The following is a 21,628-nucleotide window of genomic DNA, read 5'->3' on the forward strand; positions in this document are numbered from 1 at the left end:
CTGTTGCAGATCTGAGTATGTTTTCGGAGTGGTTCCAGCAGGTCGGAAGTAGACAGGAGCTCGCCAGTGGAGGGTTTTACCTCTGGGTTTGGGACACGCCTGGAGTATGTATCACTGGTTTTGGACTGTTTTTTTTTTGTGTGGCGAGTACATGCTTGCCATTCCTTTGGAGCTGCATCAGTTGGAGCATCTTTTTTTTTTACAGCCTTCGCTGTTTCCGTTCTGGGCAAGAATTAGTTTTGAATTTGCCTGGTGTACGGCGTGGACATGGAACTTTGGTCCGGTCAGGTTAGTGTATCCGGCCGTGTGCATGAGGATGGGTGCATATTACGTGTTGTGGCCCATTTGTCCTAGAGGTATCAAGCGCCCTTAATTAAGTCCCGGGGGGGTGTCCTGAGTTAGGTGTAGAAGGCCGTTGTTTGTTCCCTGTGGTGTCTATTGTTGTGGCCTTTCGTGGGAAAGTAGAACCTTGAGTATAGGGGTCTGGTGTTTATCCCTTTGCAACTCCCAGGTTGGTGTGGGGGGGGGGGTTGTAATTTAACATTCTGCAAATGTGGAATGTAATTAATTTTGCAAATGTCCAATGCCATTGTTGTGTTTCATCTGGGGGGTGGAACATCGTTCCAGGGTAACGTTAACCTCATGGAGTTTGGACTGGGTTTTGAACTGAGCTATGGTGGTAAATGCATTAATGTGACCTCCGTCACTTGGAACACTGATTTTCATGCTACTTTGACATTGTTCGTGCCCAGGAGTCTGCTGGATTGCATACGTGGGCCGTATTTCAAGAGCTGGAGGACTGTACCTAATTCCTTTCCATGTTTTATGCAATGTTTTCAGCTTTTGACATGTAGTTTTCATGATGTCTGCATTCAACTTTCATGTTATTATGCAATGTTATCAGAATGTCATATTGTGCATGCTTAATGTTATCAGTGTTTAGGGTGTGAGTGTGGTGTATAGGTGCATGCAAGTAGTTTGGTGCACCTGTGGTCACATGTTTTATTGCTGCATTGGGTTCTTAGCGCCTGGTATGTGTGCCAGAGCAGGACTCCCTGTTTGTGTGTGAGAGTGCGCCTTGAACTATTTGACTGTAGGAATTGTTGTTTTCCATGGTGCCCGGTTTTGATACTGGGGTAGGTCGCTATGGTGTTTTGGTCATGGGTTGGATTCATACCCATGTGTGTGTGTAGAGTGCTCGGTGTGCCTGTTCTCATTCCGTGTTCTGTTTGTTGTGCCTGGTCTAGTGCCGGGGCAGGACTCTGTGTTTTGTGGTGTATCTCAGGAAATGTTTAGCTGTGGTTTCATAGTGCGTGGTTTGGTCCCAGGGTAGGTCACTGTGGTGTTTTTGGTCCCAGTTGTGCATTATTCCTGAGTGTGTGGTTGGAGTTGATGTGGTAGTTTTGTTGCAGTGTTATGGTCATTAGTGCCTGATGTGTAATCAGGGTAGGTCACTATTGGCATTGGTGTTGTGGTCATTAGTGCCTGATGGTTATCAGGGTTGGTCACTCTTGGCGTGGGTGTTGCTCTCAGGGCAGTTGTTTCGCTGCAGTGGTTTCATAGCGTTTGTTTTAACTTCAGTCTGGTCGCTATGCATGAGTTGTGTTGAATTTCCATGTCGTCCATTGTGCTTGGTCTAAGGGCCGAGGTAGGTCACTATGGGTTGGGGTTTTAACTTTGCCAGTTTACCTCCTGATTCCGAGTTTGGTAAATCAGGTTGTCTATCTGGTGTGTTTAGAAATGGTGTAATGTTAGAAAGTGGAAATGGCTAACTGTTTTGTGGTAGTGGAGCAGTATTGCGGATGTGGTTCTTCTTTTTACTGCGGTCAGGGTTGTGCTGTGTGGGTCCCTCGGTTGCTGTTGGCTTGGGCATTTGTTGTTGCTTCATTTAGGGGGCGGTTGGTTTGTGCTCCGAGGGGCAGCTCTGATACTCCGGGGTGGCAGACCGGTGTGGAAGGTGTTTTGTGCGAAGCAGGGTAAGTTGGTTAGGTAGTTGTGTTAGTGTTATCAAACAATAGTGTGGCTAGGGGTGGCATCCCTAGGTCCTGAGGGGCAGCTCAGGACAGGCGTAAGTGCTCTGTTTATTATTTTTGAGGCCTCGAGGTGTTAACCGAGGGATTTGGTGAGTTGTGTTTTAGAGTTAGTGTGCCGTTGGCATTTTCCACTTGGTCCGATTTGGCCTGTGAATGCTTTCCTTTTGTGGTTCCTATTAATTAAAGTTGCCAGGGGTTCTGGGCATAGGTGGCTGCTGTGTGCGGATCCTTTGGTACCGTGCTGTGTTTGGACGATTAGGGTTTGGTGATGGTCATGTTGCCTTAGTCGTTCTTTTGTGTTTCCTAGGGGAGGAGAAGTGTTGTAATTTGGCTTGCATAGTAGCAATGTGTGTGATGTCATCTGCGAGAGGAATGTTGGTGGTGGAAGTGTTCTGCTGGTTGACGGTTGGTGAGAGAGAGAAAGCTGTGAGCAGAGAAGATGGGTGTGGGGGTGAGCCCGGTGTTTCCCTTGTGATCTTGTGTCCCCTACCATCCCCGTGTCTTGTTGATGGAGTACAGGACAAGGACAATAAAGACCCTAAGAACTTACCTTGAGTACCGGAGGTCTTCGTTACTACAGTTCCCTGGTGTACCACCTCCAGGGCACCCATCCCTAGCTACCATAGCCTCCCCTGTGACATGTTTTGACCAGGTACTTAGTATTATATGACATTTTTAAAAATGCTTCCTTATTTTTGTGGCTTTTGGTAGCATAGTCATGTAATGGCTTTCAAATCTGACTTTGAGAACAGCAACTGCTTCACTTATGTTTTTGGTGCCTGAACATAATTTTTCGTGATTGAAAGATAAAGATTAGAGGGTACCTGGAGCTCTTCCAATGTCTGCCATAGTAACTTTCTTGGGACGGTGTCAAATGCTGTCTGTAAGTCGCTTGGGACTTCAATTGCACAAACGTCTGCAGAATTAGATATAATTGGGAAGGCCTGGTATATTGTAGAGGCCCCTTTGGGAACCCTGCCATGGCTATTCAGAGTATATTAAACGTCTGTCCATTCCTCAAGTGGATGCAACAGAACATAACAATATAAGGTAGCCAGAGGGTCTATTGGAGATATCAGTCCATAGTTCACAGGTTGTGCCCCTCCAACCATGCAGGGGGAGTACTGACTATTAACCTCATTAAAAAACTTTGTTAAAAAGGGGACCCACGTATTCACATTGCTCTTAAAATGTCAGATGGGATCAAATCGGTTCCACAGGCTTTTCCAGAATGCAGTGAGAAGATTGCCCTCTCAACTTCATAAGTAGAGAAAACAAGGCCATCATTTGGGCCAGTTAAATACCTCTGTGTCTCCTGGCTATGACTCTCGAGGGCTTCCAGTTGAGATGTGGAGAGGAGTTCCTCTCCACAATACAAAGACTGGAAGCAGTCGTGCCAGACATGGGGGTGGGTGGGGGTGGGGGGTGATATTGTTGGTTATACAATCACTCCCTGGTCTCACTCCGGACCTTACAATATGCCAACATTATTTGCTGTATCTGTATTAGCCACTGCACAAATGTATAGACCCACAGGTGGATACCAACTCTCATGGCATTACAGTTATTTTGATTAAGTAGCGATCTCCTTACACATGGACCGCATGTATTTTTAATTCACAAAATATTCTTTATTTTATGTCATACACAATTTTCAAAGCAGAAACAGTGTATAAATAATACTTCCATTCATTAAAAAGTACATACATTGAATCTCTGATAACAGTTAATTAGATTTAGAGTCAAAGAACACACTTCATAACCAACACCCCACATACATCCCTCACCATTCATTCACATTCATAATCACTCCTGCTGTGCAAAATAAGCACAATCGCGCAATTAATAAAAAAAGAATGGAGAAGAAACAAGCCAGGGTCTTACAAATCGACCCCAAAGTGCAAAGTGATCATTACACGTTAATGCACCCATTGTCTACAATGCAGACACACATCAATAATACAATTTCGATATGAACATTTTTCCCTCGCAGTTGTAGTAACTATGTCGTCTGATGGAATTGTGAACCAAGGTACTGTCAACTCGAGTTTTGGATGGCGTACTGCTTATGGTTTCTGTGCCCAAGCCATCTTCAGGACAAACAAAAACGGTTGCATTCGTGTGTGTTGCCAATTATCAATTTGGAAGTCTAATAAACAAAAGAAAGACAAAAGCAAGGATGAGCGAACGGAAAGGCAAGCAATAACCACAGAAGGGAAGAAGGGAGACTAGGGAAGAACAGGGGAAAGTAAGGAGCAGAGTGAGGAAAATAAAATAAAACAAAGGAAAGAATGGGAGGGAGAGAGGGAGGAAAGAAGAAAGACAAACAAAATGGGTAATTAATAACCACTATTGGACCAATAACTCTTATTCATTAATTTAAGGTCCCAAACACCTTGCTATGTCATACTGCCAATATGTCAACTCAAGAATTGTTAAAATATTCAAAACAATTGTTATTTCGAAAATGTTAAGCGAGAAACCAAAAAAGACTTGCATGTGCTACAAATCGCTCTGATGCCTAGACCCCTCCCGCTCCCCGGGGTCCCCAAGCCCTCTCTCGCCACCTCCCCACCAATGGCCCTGAAGATTCCTTAAATTTACCCCTAAGGCCTCAAAGTCAGAGTGCTGAGGCTGTCCAAAGGATACCAGACAACCAATTGGTGCAGGTATCCAGTGCTTTAAAAACCATGTATTTAGCATCCAGAGAATGGAATCACTATTATTGGTTAGGCTAGTTCACTGGGAAACCATTTCCCATATATTGAGGGTTCCCAAAGGGTACCTCCCTATATCGGCCATCTAAATATTAATGATCTCCACATATCTTCATATTGTAGTTCCCAATAAAACGGGGGCGGGAGCAGGATGCTCACTGTTCCTCCCAATGCATATCTGACGTCTGGGGTTTGCTGCACATGGTAGTTCAGTCCTTCGGATTAGGTTATCCACGAATTTGGTACCTCCTAGGTGGTTATGGCCTACCTGTATATAGAAATTGAGAGAAATGAGAATACTATCAAATCTATGGGACAAGCCCTCCCATTTAATCTCTATTCTCAACTATGGAGGCATCTCTCACCCACTGGGAGAAGGACTCAAAGGATGGTCCAATAGCACTCCTACCAATAGCACTCCTACCACTGAGAAACCCAAAGCTAGGTGCATGCACTTGCCAATTATTTTTGAACTTTTCGACCGCATATGTTATATGTTTCGACCGCATATGGCATATGTTAAGGCTTCCACTTAGGACAAAGAACCCGCAGCCGGTTATCCAAATTCTTTTCGTGAGAACAATGTGTCTCAAATGATAGGGATTTACCTGGTGATTCAAAGATGTCGTTCCCACAACAATGACTGCCTCAACCCCGCTGAGTCTCCTGACAGCATGTCAAACAACCAATGGACATCTACAAGAGACAATTTCCAGATTCAGCAACAGAGGCAACATTGCCGCCCCCGGTGTACAGCGGCATGCCAAATCTAATGGGACACCATTGAGAGAGCCTGGCGGGGCAACAGACCAGTCTTCACATGAAAAAAAGCCAAGGAAAAGTGTCGAGTAAGGACACATCTTCTCAGGGGTCCCTCATGTGGGGGACACCCTGCCAGGCTTTCACTTGTGTGTGAGGGGTTGTATTGATACTACGCCCACAGCACCACTATAACAGACTATGGTCCTGTAAGAGGCTTGCGGAATACATTTTCTAGGTGCACCTGTGAGTCACCAAGAATGGAGGAAGAAAACTCCTGATTGTTCAGGCAGACAGCCACCCCAGGCCTGTGCTGAGGAGTACACACACTGGTGGGAGCACGCTCCTCTCCACGTGGGGCCAACGTTTGGACCCCGAATTAAGTAGCACAGGTATGGGGGGGAGGACCCTGCTAGCTGTTGCTGGCATGGCAGCCACCACGCACGCTGCCACCAGCTGAATCCCAGGAGGAGAGGACACGCCCTTTGCAGTGTCCATGTTTGTAATCATGCTGATTCCTCTACCTGCATAGGTGCTACAGAAAGGCACAACAAGAAATGAAAAAAAAGACATTCAACTGCTCCATGCGCACACGGGAGGGCTCACTGGGAGCGTTGGGTGGACCAGGTGTGCAGAAACCGAAACCAAACGGGGCAAGACTGACGCCCATCTCCTGTTGGTGGAGTAGCTGGGAGTGGAGCCAGAGGAATCCACTAACTCTGCTAAGACGACATTGCACATGCATGGAAAGAGGATGGGGAAACCATGCAGGAGGCATGTTTCAGCCGTGGAAGGAAGCACAACAGCCAAGGGACCAGATTCTCCACAAGTTTCAGTGCAAGAGAATATTACTGTCCCTCCAATGGTACCGGCCACCTCAGCACCTCCCAGCATGACTTATAAACGGGTGCCTCGCGGCTTTGAATCATGGGTGCACTGGTCAGCCCTCATCAGGAAGCTGTATATGGCAACACAACGTGGGGGACTACCACAAATGCCCCTGAATTCACCTATAGCGGGTGCTTCTGGACAGCCAGTCCACACTGGACAGGCAGATCCAACAAGGCCTTTGGATCCCCAAGAACAACTGCCCTCTGAACTGCGTAGAGACTGCTGACGTTGAGGAATTGATTGATTTGTTATTTATTATGCACCTATACTCAAATGTTTCAAGGCGCAATGATGATGACATGCCTCAATCAACCTGTTTATTCCACAAGAAAGTAGTACAACCCATACGTAAGGCGCTGGATGCCCTTTACAGACTGATTTCTACCAAAATGTTGTGTGTCATGTGAGGGGTCATAAATGCAAGACGGATAAGTACAAAGGGTCTCATTACGAGTTAGGCAGAAAATAAGAGGTAAATCCTCCAAAAAATAGCCATGAGGAATTACTGTTACTGCCACTTGGTCAGGCGGAATTTCCGCCTCATTACAAGTGGTGATGCCGGTGTAATCCCCCATTTAGTTTGGGTCTAGTGGACCCAATGGGGCTTTTTTTGCAGAATTACTGCAGCAGAATTCCTGTGGTAATTCCGCCAATTCAGCCGATTTGTCTGCATTGAGTGGGAAGATTTACCTCCAGGGTTTTGCTGGAGGTAAATCCTCCACTCAAAATCCAAACTCATAATTTGGCGTAGTGGTAAAATTGGCAGTAACTCAATTATTGCCAATGTTACCACTTACCGCCTAACTCGTAATGAGGCCCTATAGCTTTCTCACAAGTAGCCATTTTATTAAATAATAAGGGTGGGATAAACACCTCGCTTTCCCTAACCTAGCAAGGATTTCCCTACCTGTCAAACATAGACTAAAGGTAAATACTTGAATATCAAAAGGTATCTGTCCCTCACACTTATACATACAACAACATTATACAGGTATCATATGGCTGTTTAAACTCAACAGAATAGCAATAATATTCAAACAGAAACTTTGTAAACATGTATCCTTGTAACCAGGGTCGAATCCCCTTTCCCAGAATTAATGCAAGATATTTCAATCCAAAATTCAAATCTAGGAAGTTCTTTTCAATAGCCACGTTTCATTCCAATTACAACACAATGTTCCTTTCATTCCATAGGTCCTTCCCTTGGCACTTGGAGTATCATATTTCTAAATAGGATTGATCACTCTTCAAAATGATTGTCAAAGTTTCCACAAGCTCTTGCTTGACAAACCACAAAGACTTTGTCTTCACTTTTCCAGTCAGTATTCAATGTAATTTCTATTCTTTGAAGAGCAACCACTTTCCATTTCTTCTTCATAAACAATAAGGTTTTGTCACAATGGTTTTACAACAGTTCATCACAACACATTAGTGTACTTGCCACTTTCTTTCTACCACAACCTTCTACCACGCTGCAGTGCTTAATTATCACCTTCCTGATCCACTAACCTGCCAGGACTAATCACTAATTATCCCTTTCCTGGTATAATCGCCTGCCAGGATAAAACACCTACCATTACTACAAATACTCAGTGATGAGGTTTACTTCAAACTTTCCACACTTAAATCCTCAATGGGGAAAGTTAATCAAAACCTGCTTCTCCGACTTTCAACAACAACAAAGGGGTTCACAACTTCTTTCACAAGGGTGCAGTACATATTGACATGGTCTTTTCCACTGATTTGTTGGCCATAGGCAATGCAGGTTATATTCTTTTCCCCATGGTTGATTTATACAAGGAGGGCTTCTCTCCTGCAACCTTTAGATTCCTTCTAGACCACCAATTAGCTGTTTGTAATGTGTCCTCTTCATGCTTCCCTCATTGGGAAATCTGTTTCCACTTTTATTTGTAATTGCCTTTCTCTGGCTTAGGCAATGCTGGTTATAATCTTCCCTTACAGGTAATCTCCAGTTTTGTAGATTACATTCATTTTGTACGAATATTGTCCCCTTGTTACTTTGGTAATGGTGGTTACAATATTCTTCCTCTCGGTTTTTCTCAGCATGAGAATCACATTCAAAATGCTTTAATGTAACAGATTGGTATTCAAAAGGTTTGCTTTGAGTCAGCTGTCTATTTCGGAGTGCCCAAGGTTACCCAGTGAAGGCCAACTCACCTGTCTTGCCTTGCACTTCCGTGGGACCCGCTGCAGCTTCAACTTCTTCTCTTGTTGGGATTGTCTGTGCTTCAGACAGCTCTGGCAACACTGCCACTGCTCGCGCCTCCTGAAAAGGGAGCCTTCTGTTCTCCTCACATACTCTGATGAACTCCACCCAAAGGAGTAGGTTGCAGGACCAGAAGAGTGTCTCTCTCCTACAGAACAGCCAGTATCTGCACCGCATCCCGCTGCGCATTTGCTGCGTTTAGGGTTCCCAACTATTGCAATTCTTTGGACACTGCATCCCGCTGGCAACACAGCAGTGGCTCCGGGGTCTTCTTCTTCTGCTGTTCCCACAGCTTCTTCCTAATGGCCCGCAACAGAAGGGGATTAAAATGCTTAAAGGTCCTGCTCAGGTGTGGGTCATTATAACCACTAGACTGCACACTACAGTTCTGCTTGAAGTCCCCAATGTTCTTAGTCATGTTAGCATTATTTAATTCACTCTGTTTTAATGACTTATAGAATGTACCTTTAGGGGAAGTTTTCAAAGGAATTCATGGTTGATTTTTGGTTGTATAATTCAAACCTACGGTGGTATTAAAACGATTAGAAGTAGTTGTATTAATTGCTTGACCCTTGCATATATCATTCCCATGTTTACCATAAGGGTTTTCACAACTGGCAATTTGGGTAATTTTGGGAAGGAAAGCCTTACTATGACAACACGCCATTAGGTATTCTGGTATTAGAGAAATCTCACCCTCAGAACTGGATGAACACCACGTCTCTTCTAATGGAGTCATCTTATAACTTTGATGGCCTTCCCCTCCCAGGTAATACACCCGGCTAATACCATCTGCATGGTTGGGACCAGGTAGTAGCTGCCTTCCCCTGGCCATCTGGGAGGAGAGTTTAGGCTGGGATTCTGTGAGGACTCTGTAGGATTCATCACAATCAGCACCAGTCCACTGTTTTACGTGGCTGTGTTTCGGTTGTTGTGTTGCAGGTCAGTATGCCTGCCCCGAGTGGTTCATAGTCCGGCATTCCCTCTCTTACTCTTTCAGGCTAGGAGGAGAACGCCCTCGACACAGATGGAAAAAATATTTACCTGAACAGTACACTAAATCAAAGGCAGGCAAACTCTGACACCACTAGCGTTGTGCAATAATAATTTATGGAGAGAGATGGAGGAGTTTGCATCCGACCAAAATGGAGACAGGCAGCAACAGTTGTTTTCAGGCATTCGGGAGGCTAGTATGGTTGCCACCGACATTCTGGAGCCAGTCGCCGGCACGCAGACAGTCCAGCGAGAGAAATGTGAATGGGCCTGGATTTTTGCAGAGATACCTGGCAAAGGAACGATAAACTCTTACCAGAAGTGCAGGAAAAGCCAAGGCTTTGCCCATAGATGGCCTGACTCTTTTTCACCGTAGGACTGAAGAGTTTACTAAAAAGAAGACCCACTCTCTCAAGGCAAGAAGCCTTTTAGGCTACACTAAGCCTGCAGTACTAGGACAGCTGAGGGGCCCTAGGATCCTGGTGTAGTTTCAATGTATGGGGAGACAAAGCCAGAGCTCAGAACCTCCAGGAAAAACAAAATACCTCAAACAGGAAAAACCTTCTTGAGTATCACATCGAGCCAGGCTGAAAAGCCTAAGATTGACAGCCCCTCCTCTCCTACCAGTCCCAGTAGCATACAAAGCCACTGGGCGGACGGTATCCCTCTAGTTTTCAGCATGGATAAAAATAACATCAGACCATTGGACAAGCTGATACCACTTGCGACACCCTGCCCCTTCAAAAATTGTCATCAAATCTGGAAGAAGAACTTCAGAAACTCTTGAAGTTGGATGCAATACATATGGTATGTCTAATCTCACCAAAAGGCTATTTCTCGAGCTTTTTTGCCCAGCCCAAGAAGGACAAGTCGTGTTGGAGGACCATCCTCGATCTCTCAAACTTCAACCAATGCTTTCAGGCGAAAGGTTCAAGATGGTTTCCCTGCACTTAATCTTGACATCCCCAATCTAGTGGGTTTGGTTTTGCACCCTGGACTTGCAGGATGCGTACATGCAAATACCTATTTGGAGGCTCACAGAAAATGTGTATGCTTCCAATGTTTATAATACACACACAATCAGCACAAGGTCCTGCAATTCAGCCTAAAGAATGCACCAAGGGTGTTTACAAAGGTGTTGGATGCTGTGATATGCCAACTGCTATGCCAGGGGATTCAGGTTTACCCATACAATTGGCTAATTTGTGCATCCACTACTTCTCAAGTAGTGAAAACTGACAATCTTGTTATCAAGCTGACCTTTGCTCTGTGCCTGACAATCAACTTGCAAAAGTCTCCACTCATGTCCACTCAGAGGCTCCAGTATACTGGCCACATTACGGGTTTGCGTGCATGGGAGTGTTTACCCCCCTCCGCCCGACTGAAGGGATATTGACACTACAGCTGTTGCAGAAAAGGTTTTCGAGCAGTACACACTTTGCAGCAGTGAAATTTCAATGCCTCTTGGACTCGCACACCTTTGTGATGCTGCACATGACGTTACGAAGAAAACCGAAGGTGCACTAAAGGTAAGCCCATCTGTGCATGTCCATGCTACGGCTGGATCACCTGTTATTTCACCCTGGGAAACCTCAGCCAATGTTCTTACTCATGTTTATTCGTGTTAGCAGCTTTTGCAGCTCACCCCATCTTCCACTAATTTTCCTATGGGGTTCTCTCCCACTAGTGAGGATGTTCTTCTTCTTCCTCCTCCCTCCGATTCTTTGAAATGCTTTCCTCACAATGCCCGCTCACTCCTTGCACATGCCGGCCATTATCATGATATACTGCATGACCATCTTCCTGATTTTATGTGTGCCACTGAAACTTGTTTCTGTGAGTTTTCTGGTCCTGCCATTGTTCAGCTCTTGCCCACCAACATTAGCATTCTCCATGTGGACCATACCTTGCCCCGCCCTGGTGGCAGAGTAGCTATTATTTTGAATTCTCATTTTACTGGGACTTTGTTGACTTTTAATTATAATATTCAAGCAGAGACACTGTTTGCCCGTTTTCCTATTTCCTCAAACCTGCCCATTAATTATTTTATTGTTTATCGTCCTCCAGGGGCCAGAATGTACTTTCTGTGACTCCTTTCTAGAATTAGCAGCCAATTCACAACTTCGGCATGCCCACCTCTTTATTGCTAGTGATTTTAATCTTAAAGTTAATGATCCTGCTGATATTAAGTCACTCAGATTTATTTCTGCCATGAATGAGCTGCCCCTTTCACAGCTGGTTCGCTTCCCTGCTCACCGATTGGGTAACACACTGGATCTTTTATTTGCTTCTAAATCTGATGTTAATGTTTACCCTTAACTCCCTATCCCCTGGTCAGACCACTCCATTATCCCATTCTCTTTGAAATGTATCACTTCTAAGTCGCTTGCCGTATCTGGCGCCTTCTATCCTGTGATGATATTTCCACTCGGCTGGAAGCTTGTTGCTCTGTGACTCCCAATTTGAATACCATTGCTCTAACACTCACAGCAACCGCTGTCCTTCTTGCCCCTCTCAAAACACTTAAACCTAAAGCTTGGGTTTCAGACCACTGGTTTACTGATCACGTTTGTGCACTTCACCGCAAATGCAGGCAAGTCAAATGCAATGCAACAAATCTCCAGGTATCATAAAGCTATTTTAGATGCTAAGCATGCCTATTTCTCCTATCGCATGGAAAACACTATTAACCAGCCCAAAGAACTTTTTAAAATTGTTCATTCTCTATGGTTCCATCTGAGCCTTATCGCTCATCCCAATCTCTCTGTGACTCCTTCATCGTATTTCACTGAGAAGAAAATCAAAATTCAAGAAAACATCTGTTCCTCAGGACTCAGTACTATGACCTCTCAGGTGGTTGCCACTATCCCTCCTTCTGGTCATTGCTGGGCTCTGTTCCCTGTGTTAACTTTAGAGGAAATCACAGTGGCTATGCATACACGGAAATCAGCAACCCCTTAAGATCCCATTCCTCTAGCTTGAAGGACTGTCTTGGTCCTCTGGTCACACATGCTGTTAATACTTCTTTTCTCACTTGTCAGATCCCAGCTTCTCTCAAACAGGGATTGGTTGTACCACTTTTGAAAAAGTTTTCTTTAGACCCTCTTGTCCTGGCTAATTTTCGTTACATCTCACTTCTTGCATTTCGTATGAAGCTTCTTGAAGCCTTAGTCTGCCCACTCCTGAGTTCCTTTCTTGAGGAATCCTTCTTCTTAGACGTCTCGCAATCCAGTTTTCATCCAGGACGTGGCACAGAGGGGGTGATGGTCTCTGTCGGGTATCAGGTAATATTATCCCCACCAATAATATCGGCATATATATGGTTGTGGGGTAAGGCCATGGGCGATATTATTGGTGGGGATAATGTATGGGATTATTGGGACCGGAAGTTGCAGGGGTGTCCCCCACTCTATTAAAAAAATTATGGGGGTTGTGGAGGTGTGTCCCCCCAGGTTCCATGACTTAATATCGCCGCAAAATTATGGCAATATTTTTGTATGGTGATATTTTTGCGGGATATTAACACATGGAGCCCTCCGTCATTGATGATCTGGCTCGGCTGCATGACTCAGGTGGCGTCAGTGCTTTATTGTTACTTGACTTATCTGTCGCCTTTGATACCATCAACCAGGCTGCCTTGCTTGATCGCCTTGCCTAGGCCAGCCTTTCGGGTGCTTTTCTTTCCTGGTTTTCTTTGTTTCTCTCAGATCATACACAGTCTCTTTTAATCCCTCCTTTTCGCTCTATGACCACTGCCTTGACATGTGGAGTTCCTCATGGTTCCTCCATCTCCCTGGTTTTGTTTAAGATCTACATGCAACCTCTTACTAAGCTTATTTGCTATCACGGCTTCCAGTGTTACTCTTTCTCAGATGGCACACAGATTCTGGTCCGTTTAGATCTCTCTTGTCAAGACAGCAAACTAGATTCAGGGCCTGTCTCGAAGCTGTGGGTGCATGGATGTGTAACAACTTGCTCAAGTTGAACAGAGGTGTCGGTGGTGGTCCTCTACTGCCTTTTGGACCCCCTCTTTTTGGCCATATTTCTTAGGCCCTTTTAGTTCTCCTGTGCCACTAGTGAATATTTAGGGGTAAAGATATTAGCCACTCTGTCCACGGAATCTACGATAAGTGCAAGTGGCTACCTTCAACTGAAAACACTTGGTAAGGTTCTTCCTTTTCTCCCTTCTCAATTATTTGCCCCCGTTATGTCCTCCATGGACTACTGCAACGCCCTATTTCTTGCACATCCTGTCCACCTCTTACGGCGCCTTCAAGTCCTGCAGAACTCTTTGGCCAGAACAGCCACTTCTGCACCTAGATGTGCTCACATGACTTTGGTTTTGCGCCATCTCCATTGGCTGCTTGTGGCTAAGCGCATTCAGTTCAAGGTCTTATGTCTAGTTCATCATGCCTTTTATGGAACTGGGGCAGAATATCTACAGGCCAATTTCTGTCTCTACATTCCTGCTCGGATACTCTATGATCAGCAGATGCCTGCCTTGTTTCTGTCCCCCGATTCAAGGCCACGCGTATTGAGGGCTGATCCTTTTTGGTCATCACTGCCCAGCTCTGGAATTCTATTCCCGTGCTCAACGTGCCACTGAGAACTATCTCCGATTTAGGTGGTTACTAAAAACGTATGTTTTCTAGCTCCTTTTATCCTCATTTTGCTAGCTAGCACTAAGATGTCTTTGGGTGTATGCTGCACTTTACAAGTATTGGAAACATAGCATAACACATGAGGGATATAGAATTAAACCTTGTTAGCCTGTGTTCACAGGCTCAGATGGAGCTAATAGATCATCAGGAATTGCAGAGGTGAATGCCTTTTACCCATCCCAAGCAGGACCCTTGTGACGGACTCCAGTATTTCAGGTTGGGGAGCGTAATGGGACAATGGGAGGTCTATGACTTTTATAGCTTGGAGGAACAGGCACACTATATAAATTGACTAGAGCTCGAAGCAATCTTGCATTGGAGGCATTTTGCATAATATAATATGGAGGGTCATCACGTGTTGATCTACAGTGACAACACAACAACCCTGTTTTATGTCAGCAAGCAGAGGGCATGATGTCTGCGCCTCTCTGCATGTTCATACTCAAGTTGTCGGGCTGGTGCCTGCAACGTTTTCCCAATAGCGTCCCATGTGGCGAGAGAGGAGAATGTACGGGCGGATGTTCTGAGTTGAAAGTCATATGTGTCCCACACATAGTAACATCATGTGACAACATTACAGCCAATCTTCTGAGCTTGGAGAATGTTGATTCTCGACCTCTTTGCAACTCTGCAGAGAAATGTGTACTCTGTATGCATCTTGGAAGGGGGAGGGCGAGAACTCTTATGGGGATGCTTTTCTCCGCTCTTGAGGTGGCCAGACTCTTTATGCCTTTTCACCAGTCCTTCTAGTGCTCTGCACAAATTGAAGTGCACCAGCAACTGCCATCTAATCCTGATTTCACTGAACTGGCCGAAGAGGTTGTGGTACTCCAACCAGAAGGCGCTGAGTTAAGAAGCTCCATGGAGCTTACCACTGAGGGTGGATCATTTCAAACAGTAAGATGGTCTTGTAGCCAAGCGCATATCTTTCCTTGATGGCCTGGTCCGGGAGGACTGTGGTGATCTGGAATGAGGAGTCTGACCAAAAGCAGGCATGGCTTTGGTAATAAATATTTATTTATGGATAAAGGTATGGAAAACCTATTGAACCATAACTAGAGGTGGTTTACCTAATTCAATAAAACTAAAACTCAGGCCTGTCAGGAAGTCCATTGTGTCAAAAAGAAAATATTCCGTCCTAGTCAAACTCTTAAACTATGTCTGTCACTACAAAACAAACAACTAAGCTAACCAAAGAGTTCTTACCACAACCCAGGAGAATGACTCTTTTCTACTGGGTAAAAGTCTTGTAATGTTCTGAGTTCACAAAGTTCCACATTTGCAACAGAAATAGGAGCATGTCTCCATTCTCCTAGCTAATGTCCAGCGCACACAGATTCCTCTTAAGTATACTTCAGCCTTAAATCCTTCATCAACGTGTTTAATTCCCTCCAAGGGTTTGAAGTTCTCTTTAGTTGAACATTGTCTTTCAACTTGACCCCATTGGGACAAGGGAGAGACTCCCTGAGTCTTTCTCAACTACTCAATACCACAGTCTTATGGAAGTGACCAGGGAATTGCTTCACAAAATGGTTTACTTCTTCTTTCTCTGTTTCCAGTTCCTTATTATTATTATTGTTTAATTTTTGTACTGCGCCACATGCCCATGGGCCTCAGAGCACACATAAAACAAAAAGACGAAAAACCGAGGACACAAGACGGATACAGTTTTCCAGATGGTCGTCAGTGCCAAGGAGAAGAAAAAGCCAGGATTGCGGTCGAATAGGTGGTGCTGCACCATTTCTTTTAAAAAGACCAATCCTGATGCAGGCTGGTAATGCATTCGAGGCCAGAGGGGCCTGGACATCAAAGAATGTGGCGCCAAACCTGACAAGCTTGTGCCTAGGTTGAACCAATTTGAGGTGATCCTGGGAACGCAGGAGGCGGCCTGGTATGTTGACTTTCATCCGGTCCTTCAGGTATTGAGGGGACGTATCTGTCCAGCACTTATAAGAAAGTGTCAGGATTTTATGAGTGATTCTGTGTCTGATGGGAAGCCAATGTAGTTCCCTTCTGGCATCAGATACATGGTTATGCCTTGCAAGGCCGAAGATGGCACGCACTGTGCCTTTTTGAGAGACCTGGAGGGAGTGCAGCTTCGATTGCGTAGTATCAGCCAAAAAAGCTGTTACAATAATCTAGCTTTGCATCCACTAAAGCAGTGGCTAGGATGGATCAGTAACTGGCTGAAATGAAAGGCCAAATATGGTGTAGGCGTTTTGTTGTGAATGCACCAGAGGACCTGGTGTGCGAAATGTGTGATTTCATGTTAAGTTCAGAGTTGAGAAGCACACCTAAGGTCTTTACACTTTAGTCTACACTGATGGAATTGCCGGCAATACTGAAGCTGCTGTACTCTGGGCTGAGTTTCTTGAGCCTTTGGGCAGAAGCCATGATAAGTAGCTCTGTTTTGCCTTTATTAAGGGCTAGAGAGTTTTTGGCCATCCAGGACTGAATGACATCGTATACCTTAATCATGGTGGCAGAATCCTGTGCATAGTCCCTCATGAGCTCAAGGACGACCTGGGTGTCGTCGGCGTAGTTGGTATAATGGACACCCAGGAAGTCCAGGAGACTGAGGAGTGTTCTGATGCAAACATTAAAGAGTGTTGGGGTGATACACGAGCACTGTGGAACACCACAAGTTTGGGCAGTAGGAATAGAACTTGCGCATCCAACAGCAACTCTGGAGGTACGCAGCCCGAGAAAAGAGGCAATCCATTGATTTGCCAAGTCCGAGCAGTGAGCCTGAGATCGTAATCTGGACACCAGACGAGAGTGATCGACCAAATCAGAGGCCGCTGATAGTTCTAATAACATAAGCAGGGCAGGATGACATAGATCGACTATGCTGGCTAAGGTGGATTTGTGATCCAGTACAGCTGATTCTGTCTTGTGCTTAGCTGTGAAACCTGACTGGCGTACCCTCAGCATAGCACATTTTTCAATAAAGCCTTGGAGCTTTAAGTGGGCTACCTTATCCATGATTTTAAGAAGAAAGGGTAAATTCATAATAGGTCGTTCATTTTTGGCTGCTGCTGGATCCAAGTTACTTTTCTTAAGCAAAGGGGTGATCCGGGTCTCATTCAAGGACCCTGGGACCACGCCTTCACTAAAGGAGAGACTGATAAGTTTGGCTATCCAGGGAACCAGTGACTCGAGGGCAAGCTTCAAGATACTGGCCAGGCACTTGTCTCCCAGACAGGATGTTGGTTTGATCACCTGGATGATTTTGTGAATTTCATCCTCGGAACATGATGTAAAGCTATAGGTGACATGATCACTTAGAGTATAGACAACGGCTGAGAGGTAGCTGTGTGCCACTCCATGCTCCCCTCTAGCTCTTTGATCGTCTGTAGATGACCCACTATTTTTTAGGAGAATTCATTGTGAACTGTCTGACACCATAGTAAATCTTTGACAAGATTGCGGTTGGAGTTTGGTTTCTCCTCGAATTCATTGAGGATTTTGAACATTTCACTAGAAATTCAGTAAGCATTTGCAGTTCTTTTATTAAGGTAGGCTGATTTAGCCTCTATAATAGTTCATTTTAAAATCTTTTACTGCATCTTGATACATCCCAGTGATTGAGGACAGGGGTGTTTATGCCAAGCTCTTTCGAGTTGTCTTTTATTTCATCGAAGCAAGATGATGTTGTCATTATACCAAACATTTGTACAGGTTTCACTTTTGATCATTTTCGTTTACATGGGGGCGAGAGTTTCTATGATGGAATCAATGGTTGATGTAAAATGGACTGCCACGTCCGAGGAATTGGAGAAGTTATCGATAGGCTGGAGCCTGGCCGCTGACAGTGCGGATAATTTGGCTGGAGTGACATTCTTAAAGTTTCTGGAATTCTTTTCAATTCGGGCCAGGAGGTCCATGTAACGCTCACCTGATTCCCGCAGAGGCGCCGGTCTTGACTGGGTGAATGGCGTATCTTCAAAGGTGATGTGTAACACACGGTTGGCTCTTTGGGCTGGACCTCTGTGCACTGTATGTCTGACTCGAAGAGTAAGATGTCTGCAGATAGAAAATATGGGATTAATGAACTGGGGTTATTGGGTGCCTCTCTCCTCTTCCCTTTCTCTTCTCCTGTAGAACCCCAAAGGTTAACGCCCTCACCTTAGGTAAGTGAACGCCGAGCTCTCCATCTGCCTCGGGGCAGGGTGTCGTAAACAGTTTCTTCACTGGATAAGGGTGCAGGCCTCTTGACCTCAGAGGACTGCTGTCCGTCGTTAACTGCACGAACGGTAAGTTCTGGGCACTTCAAATGTCTTAAAAGTCTTTTGTAATGATATCTCTTGTTTTGCAGGGTTCCGGCGATGGCGGATGGCGGGCTGATGAGAGTTGAGGATCGAACCCGCGTGAGGAATAGAAGCGCCTGGAAGCACGTAAGTAAGCGCTTGTAGCCTGCTTCACGATGCGCACTAACTGTCCCTTTTATCTTGCAGGTACAAGTTCGGAGCTTTAGAGAAGCTGAAGGGTGCTGGAATACCCACTGGATTCGGCGTGGGAAGGAGTAATGGCACGTGAGTAATAAAGTTGCCCAATGTCTTTAAACGCACCTTCTTTTGTCTTTCAGATGCGGGATGCAGCGCCGAAGGCCTCCGGAGCGTGCGAAGAGCTGGTAAGCTTTTGTCTTTCAGATGCCGGAATGCAGTGCGAAGACCTCCGGAGCATGCGAAGAGTAGGTAAGCCTTTGTCTTTCAGATGCCGGAATGCAGCGCGAGGCGTTGGTGACAGCCGATGGACCAGGTAAGAGATGCGCTGCCACTGAAGACCGTAGTGCTAACCTGTTCTTTCTTTGTCTTTACAGGTGCTGCTGAAGACTGGATTCCAGGATGGTAAGCCTTTGTTCCCTTAGGCCCAAGATCAGAAGCAGAAGACACAATGAGCGTTCTGCTGCAGAGAATGCAGAATAACGCAAAGCAAGATTCATCCATCGGGTGTGGTTTAAATAGCCTCCTGTAGTGCTTAGGTGTCTCCTTCCACAGCCACGCCTAGGTAAGAAAAGAGTTCCTGCTTTCCAGAAGAGTTCCAGTGTTCTGAACCTAGGGAGTGGCTCCTGCCCCACCCAACAGGAAAAGTAGTCCCAAACAGAAGAGGATCAGGGGTTCAACTGGCAGGTAAGTAAGCAGCATGGTCTGCTGCAGGTAAGTCCACCCAAGCATTATGAGCCCGGCGCTTCCAGCGCTGGGACTGGGCATCTTTATGAGCCTGGTGCCACTGGCGCCAGGACAGGGTCCAAAAGGTCCCAATTGGGACTGGCTGGCACTCGGAACCGGGGTTATGGGTCTGCTTCCAAGGGAGTCGGGCAAGTCCTGATCTTTTGGAAGCAGAGATCATGACAGCACCCCCCCTCAAGGCCCCTCCCAAACCGGGCTTCTTCGGGGGTTTGGGCTTGTTAGGAAATGTTCAATGAAATCTTTTGATTAGACGAGGCGCGTGGACATATTCTGCAGGTTCCCAGGATCTTTCATGGGGACCGTAGCCTTTCCAGTCAATCAGGTAAAATAGTTTAGATTTGGAGATCTTGGAATCCAGGATGCTTTTGACTTCAAACTCGAGTTCTCCATCAACTAGAATAGGTTTTGGAGATGTAGTTAGTCGGGTTTGAGGTTGCACGGGTTTTAATAGAGAGACGTGGAAGACCGGATGTATCTTCATGTGAGGGGGCAAGTCCAACTTGACCGCTACTGGATTTACTATGGTAGTGATGGAATAGGGACCAAGGTATCTTGGGTTGAATGTGCGTGGTCCTTTTAGAGGTAGATATTTGGTGGATAACCAGACTTGATCTCCTACTTGATATTGGGGGGCTTCCTTCCGATGTTGGTCTGCTCCTTTCTTGTATTGTTCTTTAGCCCTTTGAAGGTGAGAAACGGCTTCCTTAAAGGCTTGGGTGATTGTAGAATGCAGGTGGTCTACTGCTGGTGTTCCAAGATCTTGGAGTGGATCCAACTCCGAGGTTCGAGGGTGACTACGGTATAAAAGAAAAAACGGGGTCTTCCCAGTTCCCGAGTGGACAGAGTTATTGTAGGCATATTCGGCTATCCAAAGGATATCTTTCCAAGTTTTTTCAGTTTGTTGTAGCATGCAGCGCAAATACTGTTCCAGAGTTTGATTGGTCCTCTCGGTTTGTCCGTCGGTTTGAGGGTGGTGGCTGGTCGAAAGTCTCACATCAATTTGAGCCGACCGACAGCAACTTCGCCAAAAATGAGAAATAAATTGACTACCTCGATCCGAAATTAGAACTGAAGGAAAACCGTGCAGTCGGACGATGTTTTCGAGAAATTCTCGGGCCAGAGTTGCTGCTGTTGGTAAGCCTTTGAGTGGAATGAAATGCGCCATCTTGGAGAATAGGTCCACGATTTCTAGGATCGTATTGTATCCGGAGCATGGAGGTAGATCGGTGATGAAGTCCATAGAAAGCGTATGCCAAGGGCGAGGCGGGATGTCAATAGGGCGTAAGAGGCCGGCTGGTTTTTCCTTATGACTCTTGTTTTGGGCGCATACTCCACAGGACATTATAAAGTCTCTGATATCTTTTTTCCAAGACGGCCACCAGAAGTAGCGCTTGATCTTTTCCGAGGTCTTGGTCATACCGGGATGTCCTTCCATTAAAGAATCGTGATAACAAGAGATTACCTTTTTCTGTAAATCTGTGCTGGGCAGGTATAACCGTTCTTGGAAATATAATAGGTTGTCCTTCACCGTAAAGTCCTTTCCCTGCAGATGCCAATTCTGTATGTCTGCTGGAGTTACCAGTAGCCTGGCTTTATCCTTAACTTCCTCTATGGATTGTGTGGTGATTACACCTAGAATTCTTTGTTCGGGAATGATAGGTACAGGTTTAGGATTGATCAAATGTTCTTCCACTCCCATCCGAGAAAGGGCATCAGCTTTACCGTTTTTTGTACCAGGTCGATAGGTAATTATGAAGTCAAACTCGGCAAAGAATAGTGCCCAACTGAGTTGCCTAGAGGATTGAGCTTTTGCGGTTTTCAAATATTGCAGGTTTCGGTGATCTGTAATCACAGTAACGGTGTGTCGGGCCCCCAGAAGATAATGCCGCCAAGCCTTAAAGGCAGACTTGATAGCTAGAAGTTCCTTATCAGTAATAGTGTAATTGATTTCAGGAGGCGAGAATTTGCGGGACCAAAATGCCACGGGATGCAACTGATTGGTTAGTGGGTCCTTTTGTGATAGAACTGCCCCCAGGCAAGGCTCAAAGCATCAGTTTCAACGATGTAGGGGAGTTCTGGGCGAGGATGTTTTAAGATCGGTGCAGAGATAAATCTAGTCTTCAAATTCTGGAAAGCTTGTTCCGCCTCGGTAGAC

This window comes from Ambystoma mexicanum, chromosome 2p (genome assembly GCF_040938575.1).
Source record: "Ambystoma mexicanum isolate Mex_15411 chromosome 2p, UKY_AmexF1_1, whole genome shotgun sequence".
Lineage (NCBI taxonomy): Eukaryota > Metazoa > Chordata > Amphibia > Caudata > Ambystomatidae > Ambystoma > Ambystoma mexicanum.